This window comes from Canis lupus, chromosome 1, assembly GCF_003254725.2.
Source record: "Canis lupus dingo isolate Sandy chromosome 1, ASM325472v2, whole genome shotgun sequence".
Taxonomy (NCBI): Eukaryota; Metazoa; Chordata; class Mammalia; order Carnivora; family Canidae; genus Canis; species Canis lupus.
The window spans coordinates 51,586,931-51,600,313 of NC_064243.1; the positions used below are offsets into that span (position 1 = coordinate 51,586,931).

Genomic DNA, 13,383 nt, shown 5'->3' on the forward strand with positions numbered 1-13,383 from the left:
GTGCCAGGCACCCAGATAAGAGATAGTTGTTCCAGGCTAGGGGAATCAAGGAGGGAGTTCCAAATTCAACTTGCCCACCATGAACAAAAGGCATCATTACATGAGCAGCACATCAGCTATTTTTTACAAGCTTCATTAAATGCCGAATGTATTGAAAAAACTTCATCACTCAGATAGAATACAGTTTTCCTTATTTGAAGTTTTCACTGGTTCTGCCAATGAGCTCCCTTAATTCTTCCAAATGCAAATTTAATATGAGACAGATGCATTGTTATGAGTAATACAGAAACCCAAATCCCTTGGCCACGTTGGCTAGAGCCCCTGTGAGCTGGCCTGGTGTTTCTGGGCAATGCCGTTCCTCATTCAACACACGCCGATGGGTCTATGCTCATTTCCTTTCTATCTGCTAGAGCGCTGCTGACTGTGCTAGCCTGGCTTTCCTTCGTAACTATCTTGCTTGTTCCGTTTGCCCTGCACAACAACAACAACAACAACAACAAAAATGTAGATGAGAATCAACTCTTTACTTCAACAGCAGTGAAAGAATTATTTCGTTAATTGGTATATTGATATACCAAGAACTGCTTACCGTGCCAAGTTATTAAGAATAAGTAGACAAGGGGCAAATTAAACTTTGAATCACCTGTTCCTTTGGGCAAAATACATAAACTAAATTGACTGCAACCAAATGTCATATTATTTACATGGCGTGCACAATTTATTTCCCAAAAATGTGCTCAACAAAAGATTTGAATTTGCTCTTAAGCGTATAATGGATCCCACTTAATAGTGACGCTCTCTGTGTGCCCTTCTCTCTATAATTAAATCATATGGAAAAATGTCACAAAACAAAATAAAATGTATTTATTTCAGCCATATCTTCCCACAGCATGAGATGAAGTCTGAAAAAAGAATCACTAAGCATTTTTATACCATCTGTGCTAGTAGGGGATACGTTTACCAAGCACGTCACTGTAAAATATTCCATTTTGAATTAAGCATAGTCTACTTATTACTATATAGTATCGTTGAATGAGTACCAAATTGGACAAAATTCCATCTCTGCTATAACATTCTCATTTCCTTATATGCTGTTTTTTAGCAAAACTAGTCCACGATAATGTCTTTTACTGGATTTCAAGAGATCCAAAAAAGAGGAGTCATCAATATATTACCGTATTTGTGTTACAATCTCCACACTTCTTCATTTGAATAAAGTTCTCAAAGTATTTTGTGACCTTTGAAATTGTAGCTTCTCATAAGCAGAATAGAGATCACTGTGACAACTTAGATAATGATATTATTTGGAGCTGATAATCCCCTATTGCTGAAGGAGAGCTAAAAAGTCTGTATGATCAAAAAAGCTGTTGTTTCAATTACCTTGTGAAGCATAAAGTTATATCCATTAAAACTTCTGCCTTTCCAACAGAATAAACCTACGGCTTTACTCTGCCATTATTATGACTAAATTTTATGAATACTTGTAGAAAATTTTATCTCCTATACCAAATGAGGCCTTCTCAGTTTGTTTATGAGATGTGAAAAACCTATAAATTTATCACAGAGCTGCTTGATCAGCTCAGAGAAGCACAAGTTCCAGCTTAAACACGGACTCTTGGCTCTGTCGGTGTTACCCTTCTGAGTTTGTTTCCCGATGCCAAACATGCCGGCATTGTTTGGAAACACATATGAATAATAAAATGTAACCTTCTTTACAAATGAAAAGTATTTTATAACTGTGTCGATCTCCTTTTAGTTATAAATCTTCCCAAGTCAATAATATTTATGCTAAAACTTCATACATAGCTAAATTCAGACAGGATTTACTTGAAAATAATTTTAAATAAAACTGTCCATTTTAATTATTAGAAAAACTACAATTGTTCTAAAATTATCAGTTATATGGTTTGTCATAAAATCAATGGCTAAATTTGCCTATCTTGATTCTGTCCAACACTCTGAAAAGATTTAAAGTTCCACAGGGGGGTGCGGGCTTGGGGGACACCTGAGTGGCTCAGCCAGTTAAGTGTCTGCCTTCGGCTCAGGTCACAGTGTCAGGATCCTGGAATCAGCAGGGAGTCTGCTTCTCCCTTTTCTGTGTGCTCTCTCACATGATATCTCTCTCTCTCTTTCTCTCTCTCTCTCAAATAAATAAAATATTTTGTTTTAAAGTTCCATGAGGTTTTGGAAATCCCATTTCCTTTAAAACCACCCCCACCATCTCCTCTTAAGCCACTTTTGACAGTGATAGCATGTGCAAAGGAGATTTGTGAATTATTAAATGAGACAAAAAACTTAGTTGTCACCACCAGTAATATTATTATCATTAAAATTGTAGCAGTTATTCTTTCCAGTGTTCGTCTCACAGGTTCCCACAGGAACACAGTACTTTTTTTCTGTGACATTAATTTTATCAATTGATTGTCTTTATTTTAAGCAGTCTTTTGTACCCTGCCTTTGGTGTTGACCTTCAGGGTTTTCTGTCTGTGGCTTATTCCTCTATGTTACCACAAGGCAGGGTCCAAATCTCAGATGTCAACATATCCTGTAGGAATCAGAATAGGCAGTCCAGAAAACATTTATCAAAGCACTGAATGGATTCTGCTTGTGTCCCAATTCTGATTTAAATATACAAGCCAACAGATGAAAAGCATACCCGAAAAAGACTCTTGAGTCTCTTTTTTTATGAAAATATGCCTTTCCTTTGGGCCAGCTATAATTCCTTACATATTTACCTCTTAGACTGACATTTCCTCAGGTCCAGGGAGGACTACCTTTACCAAAAGAGCAAATGAATCATTTCAAGCTCTCACTTTTATTTCTGTGAACTATAGTCTCTGGTCACCTACATGAATATTTTCAAATGAGACTTTTTCAAGTGCTAAATATTTACAATTATGCTTTCTCTTCCTAACTTTTGTAGAGTACTAGAGGTTGTGACCATAATATTCTAGTACAAAATATGAGTTAACTTCCAGTCTGAAAGTTCACGGACTGATTTTGCCAACTGCAAAGGATGCTAATATTTGAATAAAAGCTGCCAGAACTGAAGCCAATATCATTCAGTGGTACACATGGTTATTTCTACTTTCTTTTGAAATCCAGAAGGGAAGTCTACTTATGCCTAATGCTATTAGTTATTAATTTTTTTCTAGATGCTCTGCTGAACTTCTTTTGGATCAAATATCATGGAAAACCAAAAATGTGAAGCATACTAATTTGAATGAAAAGTTAATTCTGGTTGTACTTTTTTAATTAATAAAAACTGTGATGATCAGGATACATTGCACTGAGCAAACCTGATAAAATTAACTACAGTGCATGTCTTCCCACTGGATGTTCAGGAATCTGGTTTAGAGAAGAAAAGGAAGCACACCATTCTTCAGCCTCAAGAAGATGAGGTGATGGTGGCTGCAGATGGCCCCATTTGTAAATGAGAGACATGTTCCATCACATCTCCATTAAAAGTCTTTATGTTAAGGGTCAAGTGTCTGCAGTTTTCTCCAAGTGCCTCTAGAGGGTAATCTTCCATTTTTGGTAACATCCCAGAATCTTCTCTAGGTGGTACTGGGACCAACCTCACACACCTTTCAAGGAGAAGCCATACTCTATTGTAACATAATCCACCACCATAAGGTTAACTATCTTTTATTCTCTTTATGCTTCTTGCACCTGATAGCTTAGAAGAGTCTTGCATCACATAAACATACCTCTTAAAAGGCATAGTGTCCTCCATGTAGCCATGTGCCTTCGATCCCCAGCTTGCACTGGATGGCCAATCTCTATGCTGTCTGTCAGAGACATCCCACCCAGTGGCATCACTTCCACCTTTCAAAACCAGAGCTAAGCCTCTTCTCTGCTCTTCTGTAGGGGTATCCCAGTTCTTACCCCTTCTACAATTTAGATCTTTTTGTTCTTTCTCTTATTCTCCTTTTCATTTTCATCTGTAGCCTATATACTTCCCTGGAAATCTCCGTATTATCTTATAGCTCCTAAATGTCAGTTTATCAAATGAACTACAGAAGTGAAAGGACCTCACCTGTAATTGTAGCAAAATTCCCCAAAATTGTTAGGCTGGCTTTTTTGTGAAACATGACCATAAGACTTTTGCGTCAACCATTAGTAATATAGCTAATTTAATTTGGTCATGATATTTCAAAAGACAAAAAATTCACGCCCAACCGTAATTTTAAAAGCAAAACAGAACATGTTGGTGGCTGCATTAAGAGTCATTCAGTGACAAGTAGTATTTTGAAGAAATGGACACTATCATGTGATATTCACTAGGAAGAAGGAACTCCCAAGAGGGGAAAGTGCCCAATGCTGATAGCTAGTAATAGCATTGGCAGGGTCTTACTGAATTCTAGGCTATGCAGTAAGCAATTTATCTGCTTTATCTCATTTTATCTTCACCACACAATAAGGCAAGTATTGCTGTTCCTCATTTATAGTCGAGGGAACTGAGGCCCAGAAAAGTTATACCATTTGCCCATCATTGCATTGTATTGGAAGTGGGACTCTCCCAGACTGTCTGCTCTAAATCACAGGATCGGAACGCCTAGGTGGCTCAGTGGTTGAGCCTTCCGTTCAGGTCGTGATCCTGGAGTCCTGGAATTGAGTCCACATCGGGCTTCCTGTGGGGAGCCTGCTTCTCCCCCAGCCTGTGTCTCTGCTTCTCTCTGTGTATCTCTCATGAGTAAATAAATAAAATCTTCAAAATAAAATAAAACAGAGAATCTTATCCATTTCCAATGATGTATCAATAGCAGCACGACAATTACAGTTCTTCTCAATTGCAAAAGGATTCACTACTAATTCAGAAATAAAATAGCCTTTCCCCCCAGTTTCTCACAATTTCTAAGTCTCTGCTGGTCAGCCGGGACAACTAGGCAGTGGTGAGGCAATGGAAGTATACGAAGGGGTAAAAAGAGGAGACAGGGAAGCATACAGGTTGAAAAAAAAATTTCCTTCCTTGTTATATCGTGAGACTGGGGGTTTTCAGCTCCTTGTGGAAAGTTGACCTCAGTTGGCCCAGATTGGTGGCAGTGCCCTGAAGACACCAATACTGAGAATTTGAAAGAACCAGCTCTGCCCTGTCAGACCATGTGGGAGGGGAGGGGGCATTTGTCACCACAGACTCTACCATGGAATTATTTTTATACCAAAATCATAAGAAGACCTTGGACTTGACATACAAAGTTAATGGCCCTGCGCCAAGTTAGGACCCTGCTTGTCCTTGGTCTTCTCCTCAGCAAGAGCCCCAGTAAATATGCAAATTACAAAAGTGTCGTCCAAACATAGAAATACCTTTCATTATAATCCCAGGAAGCTCTCAGCTTCCACATTTTATTAAAGCCACTGTTATTATTTTAGAACAAGATCTTGTGCCTTCTTGGTATATACTTAAAACTTGCAAATCGCTTTTTAATGTCTTAAATTTGCAGCCAGCATTGGAAATTTGCAGTTACCCTACCTTGGTCAACTCAGAAGGTTTTACTCCCTCAACCTAAATATGCCAGCCTTAAGTTCACATGCAATTCTCTAAATGGAAGTTACCAAAAATACAACACAGATAACTGAATTTTTTTCTACTTCAGTTATTTTAATTGCCTGAAACTACATTTTGCTTAGGCATCAAGGTAAATAGCAATTTGCCCCAGAGAAAGTCTTTTCGACCCAACTCATTGAATAATTTTTATTAGTGCACACACACACACACACACACACACACACACACACACAATCTGAGAATACGTAAACACTTCAGCAGGACTTTTTCCTGAGAAAAAGAATGCAACATGCATTGATATTCACAATTTCTTGCTTCCTTCTTTTTTACTGGATCCTGAGGCCCGGGTGAGAGAGCTCTGCTGGAGAGTCAGGAGACCTGGGTTCAGGGCATGCTTCTGGGCACTAAAGAACTATGTGATCTCCAGAACATTCTAGACTTGCCTACACTTCCTATTATTTAACACACATTGGTATGCCAATTAGATTTTAAAATAATCACAAACATGACCTAATCATTTTAATACTAAGGATTAAACCTAAGGAGATAATTAAAGGCAGGCAGAAACATAAATACCTATATATTTTAAATGTGTTTTAATAATTATGGAGAAATAGAAATAAGTTAAATGTCAACCAATATAGAAATGGTCAAATGAAAAAGATGGTCAAATAAATTTTATTTTATTCCTATGATGGAATATACTGCTACCATTTAAATGAATGAGAGCATTTTAAGGACATGAAATTATCAAAATATAAAATTAAGTTAAAAATCAAGGTATAAAATATATGTAATAGAATCTTCATTGTGTGTCAATGTTTGTGGTCCAAGTACACATACATGCACACAAGTTAAGAAAGAAATGCAATTAATGGCAGTGAAGGCTGTTTCTTGGTAGGGAGAACATACATGACTTCTCTTCATCCTTCTCTTTGTTTCCCACCTCTTCCACAATGAACAGTATAATCAGGAAAAAAAAATAGTTACCTTAAAAATTAAAATACTGGGTGGAGCTATGTTCTACATTTCTTTACAATTCTAAGTATCTATTCCATAACCAAAAAAAAAAAAAAATTCAAAAGCAACACATAGGATTTGAAATTCCCAGAAACAGTCACTCTCAGGACAGAAAGATTTTGCACTATGGTCCTATCTCATCCAGGGCAAAAATGTAGAAGATCTGTGTGCTTGGGCTATAAAGATCCCTTAACCCCTTTTAGGAACCACAACACGACTGTTCTCCATCCTGACATAGGTTTCCTCCTCTGGACTCTATCTTTAGGCTTTTGAATCCTACAATAAGGTGGGAGCATCCTAACTTATGTAAGAATCATCACTTTGCTCTTCTATCTCCCTACACATTTCAAATGATTTTTGCCTCCAGACCTCCAGAACATGGGATAGTGATTCAAGTTGCTGCTTCCCTTTTTATACAAAATGCTTTTAAGGTCACTCTTTCTACACTAAAAAGCAGAAAAGTACCTTAGTGGGTGTCTGGAAGTTCCCAAAGCAGCAGTTCCCACCCACACTTGACCAGCACTTCGTGAGTTCCTAGTTTAAAATTGTAAGTGGTGGTGTCTAGTTCCTCCCAGATCTTAAGGCATTACTCTGGGCTCCCAATGTTAAGGATTCTTAAATGCATAAATGATGGCATGTGTTCCCTTGAGCAGCTGCTAACTGAACATTTATGACAAGGCAAAAAAATCCAAAGTAACCAAGTAGTTCTTTCACTACACTTTGTAAAGGAATGCATGACTCAGGAATGCACAGCCATCCACAGTGCTTCTCCCAAATAATGCTGTTGACCTGGATGTGATTTCTTACGTGAAATTTCCTTCCCTGCTTGCTTAGAGGGCATGTTGCCATCTAGTCTGAACAGGGAATGGAGAAGCGAGAATTTGACTCGTACAATTCCCAGCTCCCAGTGCCTCATCATAGGATCATAGACACTATTCTGCTGCATACCAATCCATCTATCTCATTGGCTTCCTGTAAAGCCATATCAAAGCCACAGCTACCTCATGGAAAGGGTTCTATTTTAGGGACCATTCCAGAGACTCTCAGACTCCAAGTTTGTCAATTGTCACTATCAGGAAATTATTTCATGTAGTCAACTTATACCTCTCATACGAGTTTGTCAGTTTCTTATTCAATTCTTATCCAAGGTGGAAGATAGCTGGGTACTATCTCCATGACAGTATTATTATTGCCATGATGTTATTGCCATGACAGTCACTGTGGCTAATGCCACTGCTGCCACTTGGGACACCTACCTTTACCTCAGTCACCTCTTTTAATCCTCACAACAAACATAAGTTGGAGGCAGATGAAACCTCAGAGAGATGAAAACATTTGTCCAAAGTACAGCTAGTTAGTAGCAGAGCTATAACATCAACCCACGTCTGCCGGGCTTTTTTCCAGGACTCCATGTTGCCACATCACCTACTTGTATCATTGAAAGCTGATGTTTTCTGCCTTTCTTAATCTTCATTAGGTGAATTATCCTAGTCTCTCATCCTATATCCTAGCCCAGGACTCTATTCCTCTAAAGTCATTGCTCATGACTGTTTGAGGAGAAGGGGCACTAGATAATATTTTCCCTTATATATACCCTTTTGAGACCTACTCTTTGGGTTTGGTCTGTGAGTTTGGGGGAAGGAGAATTAATTTTAAGGCCAGGTTAATAATGTCAGCTCCCAAACCTCTCAGGGGAGGCGATCTGATCGAAAGAGGCTAAGGAGATTCTCTTAAATTCTGTGAGCAAGCACAGAATTCTTACTTTAATAATTAATTAATTAATTAATTAATTCTTACTTAAATTACACATTTATATGAGTTGGTTTGGTGGGGGGAGACCTAAGAAGGCTATGGAAAGTTATTCATGAGTACCCTCACCCAGCCATTTTTGATGCTACCATTCCTGAGGAATTATGGTTAACAATTATTTTTGGTTCACTACTTCAGTGGATTTCTCTGGAAGCTCAAGGGGTGCATGAAAGCCCCAGAAGTTGTGAATACAGCTCCTGGGGCACACAACGGGACATGGGAAAGATCAGGTGTCATACAGCCCATGAGCACAACATAACCAAGTGCTAAGCCAGATGGGATCTGAGTGACATCCATCAGAAGAGGAGAAATAGCTCTGCTTCCTCAGGCAGCATTTCCATTGAAGGATCTCAGCACTTTTCAATTATAAGCCAACATTTTGCTTCCAGGTCAGAATGGATGAAAAGATAAATTGGCTTTTTCAATTTTGGATTTCCAATCTCAGAGACTAGAATCCTTCCTGATTTCATGTTTCAGTTCTCCTATGCAAAGCCTAGGTTAAAAGTCTTTTCTGTTATTGCTGGGTCCTTACCTAATTTAGGGATTTTGCCTTCTAAGTCAAAATAACTTTACTCAGAGAAATATCAAAATAAAAGCAGATGAATTGAGTGATTACAAAATGTTAGTTGCTCTGTCTTGTTTTCCCCTTCCTGTGGGGGCTTCTTCACTCTGTCTGCATACAGGCACTCACCATCTTCACTCCTTACACTAAGCTCCTTCATTTACTGTGGACTGTAACTGGCCACAGAGGGTGGGCAGGAAAAGCACACACATTTCCCCAATCCTCTTGCAATTACAGTTGCATCAAAAAAAGTTGTGCACTATCCAGACTAAGTTATAGGAGGTAAAACTTTCCTATTTCTTAATAGACACTTTTCTCCATGAATGGAGAACAGAAGAAGACTCTCTATGTTTACCTGTCACCTGCACAGGAGCACACCATATGCTCCTGATCCCCTTTCTTTTGATTATAATTTGTTTATTCATTTAGTAAATGTTTCTTGAACACCTGTCCAGTAAAACCTCTATTAAGTACTAGAAATGGAAAGAAAAAGAAAGGAAAGAAAGAAAGAAGGAAGGCATAAATGAACAAATGAATGAATGAACAAAGGAAGGAAAGGAAGAAAAGAGAAAGATAGGAAGAGGAGCAGAAACTCAGGACAAATCCCTATCTTTAAGGAGATTGCAGTCAAGTTCAGGAGATAAGCTGTACAGGGGCCATAGACAGATGCCAATGAAATGCCATTAGAGCCTGATTTTAGAGATGAGGCAAGTTTCCATAAAACATTTCACCTAGACTTCCAAAGCCAGGCAGATGGGCAAAGCAGAGTCTAGGCTGAGGAATAACATGAGTCAAGGCTTTGAAGAGAAACATTAGGTTCTCAGCAGTGGTGGCCCGGGAAAGACTGGAGAGAGGAGGAAACTGAGAAGTGGAGGGTGTTTGAGGATATGCCCGGGAGTCCACTTGACGCCACAGGCAGTAATTGCTGTTGAATATTTGCAAATACATGAGTGAAATAATCACTACCATGCTTGGGGCCAGAGAGTGACAGCTACCCTGGGGAGCCGGGCCAGTGTCAATTGAGCAGGCCTGGAGGCATCTGCACTGCTGGGGCAGAGAGCGAGGGGCTCAACTGAGGCGGCCCATGGAAAGTGCAGGAGACTGTGCACAGGGGCCACCGCATGGCTGGGCCCACTGAGCATACCACATAACTGAGGAGCAGTTCATTACCCAGATGGTCAGAGGGCAGGGAGCAAGAGAGAGAGATTTGGGAGCATCCTTGTGAAGCCAACAACTGAAAATGTGAAGCTGAAGAAATCACCCACCTAAATCCTGTGGTGAAGAAGCAAAGGAAGCTAAGAAGAGTTCTGTTCAAGGGCACCTTATGGGCTGGGAGCAGAAGATGAGCCAGAGGGTGGCCTACAAGGCCAGGACTTGGAGAAGGAAACCAGGAGAGTCCCATGTCAGAGAAGCCTGCAGCAGAGAGTTTCTCATGCCAGGGTGTGGACACTCTGTGGAAGCCACAGGGAGAGAAGGATATGAAGACCACACCTAAGGAAGGGCTCTAGGCTTCGGCGTCTTAGAGAATGTGTGGCCTCCATGAGAGGAGTCACAACAGAGCGGTGGGGGCAGAGGCGAGTGCACAGATGGCTGAGGGATGGACCATGAGTCTCAAATGGCAAACCCCTCTTCTGAGAAATGGGGATAATGGACAGTGGGAGTAAAAGAGCATTGAGAAAGAATGAGAGAAGGGACTTCTGTTCATGAAACCATGTTTTCCTAGTTAGAAGAGTCTTGTTCATACACCCTGGGCTAACTCTGTTCCTCTCAGGCACTCGCATAGCCTCACGGACTTCTCTGCAAACTCTTACCTGCTCATCACGGTTTGGTCCAGCGCTTGTCTTTCCTGTTCAGCAGAGGCTTGAATCTGCTCCACCTTGTTCTCCACCTGGCACTTTGAGGATGGCCAACTGGAGATTTAAGACAGAGCATGGAGCATTCATGTGAGAAGGTTCCAGAATAAGGGAAAAATAGGATTGAGAGCAGAGGGCACTGGCTAGGAGAAATAAGAGTGAAAAGGAAGACAGAAAGAGAGAATGTGAGGAGCATCCTGGGCAACGTCAAGCCCGTCTCCCATGTTTAAGTATGCACTGAGACAGGGACTGCCAGATGCTAGAAACATTCATTCTCCCTTTATTCCTCAATAACCAATCAGCTATTTTGTTCAGACCACTGCCCTCAGCAGCAAGACAAGATTCATAACTACTCCTAAAGTTGGACATGTTGACTAAGTTGGGGCCAGTAACAGAGGGGGAGCGTTGTATGGCCTTCAGCTGAGGAAGGCAGATCTCTTGTCCTTCCTGAGCCTGGAACTCAGATAAGAAAGTGGAGGCTCCAGCAGCCATTTTTGTCTATGAAGCAATCTTAAGACAGAAGACACACATGCAAGACATTTATTTTTTTTTAAGATTGTATGTATTTATTCATGAGAGATACACAGAGAGAGTCAGAGATATGGGTAGAAGGAGAAGCAGGCTCCCTGTTGGGAGCCTGAGCTAAATGCAGATGCTCAACCACTGAGCCACCCAGGTGCCACCATGCAAGACATTTAAATACAAAAATAGAAGTCCAGTTCTTCTATGACTTTGTGGAGCTCTTAGACTTCTTAATAGCCAGATTGCTTCCTACCAGACTTTTATTGACATGATAAAAAAAATAAATGTCTGTCTTGCTTGAGCCAATATTATGTAGGGTTTTCTGTCACATGCAAACAAATCTAATCTTTACTGCGAGACATATTAATAAATGTCTGTGCGTTGATAGGATGGGCTGCATCTCCAGGCTCCTGGGGTCGGTGCCATAATGACCAAATGCCCAGCTTCTCAATCTTCCCCATATCCAGCCTACAGACACACAGAGAAAAGGAATAATCAGGCACAATATTTTCATCCTTCTATATCATTGATAATTTTGTGGAACTCATTGGTTCTGATGTGCTTCAAATTACCGCTCAAAGATAAAACACTCATGTATTATAAGCTAACTTTGATAAAATTACATGTCACAATTCCTATTTGGGTTGATAGAGCTTTTCCTTTAAAAGGGCCGAATTTCTTCTGTTCTTATAGAATTAAAATTTTTACTTTTCATTTGTTATGAGTTGAATTCTCAGCATGATGAAATAAGTCACAGAGACTTTCCACTTGAGACTCAGTAAAATCCTCAAGTTTTAAACTATAGGTTTCTCTTTTAGAAGTGGGAAGATGTTTTATGGTAAAAAGCTCCGCAGCTCAGATTGTACTGATATCTTGTTATTCTTTGCTTATGTGCTTCATCTTGAAGGTGAGGAAGATCCATAGGACCCCTGCTGGGGAACTGAGCCATAAAGAAAGAAGCAGGCACAGTGGCAACTCCATCTCTATCTACCCCCTTCAACATTGACCCCTTGCTGAGCCACTCTGAAGGACATAAGGCATATATCCCCACAAGTGACCTGGGTGCAACTTGGCCACTGAGTGTTCCTTTAAAAAAAATTTTTTTTTATTTATTTGACAAAGAAAGAGAGCACAAGCAAGGAAGGTGGGAGAGGGAAAAGCAGGCTTCCCACTGAGGTCATCTGTCATGACCTCGAGCCAAAGACAGATACTCAACTGACTGAGCCACCCAGGTGCCCCATTGAGTGTTCCTTTAAAGAGAATCTTACATGGTTAGATTCTTTCTTATCTTTGCACGCCCTGTGCTTGTGGCCAGCTCCCATCTAGACTGGAGCTCCCTGAGGGCAAGTACCATATCTGAAAGTTCTTTATAACCATCTTAGCAATATCCAATGTGTAAGCCACAAAATGCGATCTAGTTCTAGCCCCATCCATTTACAAATGAAATTCTGAAGCCTGGGCAAGTAAGCTACTTGCCCGAGGCTACACAGACGGGCTGTGACCTGGCACGGATCACAGCCCTCGTGAAATGCTCATGAACATTGAACACATGCTCAGCGAGCTGAATTACTGGCTCAAGTCATCCAGCGCTGTACTTGCCTTAGGAGGTCTGTCTGCAGATGACATTGACTGTGATATCACTCATATTACATGGCTCTCGGCTCCGACCATTGCACTCCTTCCCAGCCATACATAAGTTTTGTTTTCATTCTGCTCCCCCTTATTCGTCACCTTTTCTTCCTTCTGGCCTGCAATTCGGATGAAGGGATTATGCTTTTTGCTCAAGATTAAGTTTTGCTGCCCATTTCCTGAACATATTCCCTCCCTGAGAGAAAGCCATAAGTAAGTCACCTGCCCGATTGGTACTTTCTGAAAAATGAGAAGCTCACAAAGATAAATGTATCTTTTTATTTGGAGAGCGTGATGCTTGGGTTTATCAACCAGAATATTCATGAAGATATTGTGAATCCTTTACAAGATTTTCTACTAACTAGTCCTACCCACAATAACATTATTTACTTTTATACTCCCATATGGAGTAATGAATTCACACCAGTTATTATGTGGATGTGATACATAGATCATGGGAATCCTGCTAAACAGTTGCT

At 40.3% G+C, this 13,383-nt stretch overlaps 1 protein-coding gene and 1 long non-coding RNA gene across 4 annotated transcripts in view; one reads left to right on the forward strand and one right to left on the reverse strand.

Moving 5' to 3' along the window:
- The window catches only part of PACRG (parkin coregulated), a 516,291-nt gene that overhangs the window by 388,296 nt on the left and 114,612 nt on the right, over positions 1–13,383 (forward strand). The gene's annotated exons all lie outside the window — the stretch shown is intronic.
- The window catches only part of LOC125755756 (uncharacterized), a 43,443-nt gene that overhangs the window by 12,250 nt on the left and 17,810 nt on the right, over positions 1–13,383 (reverse strand). Inside the window, exons 2-3 of the long non-coding RNA XR_007413031.1 lie at positions 12,871–13,023; positions 10,712–11,743 (exon numbers count right to left, since the gene is read on the reverse strand). This is a non-coding gene — a long non-coding RNA (uncharacterized LOC125755756). The remainder of the gene's footprint in view (positions 1–10,711; positions 11,744–12,870; positions 13,024–13,383) is intronic.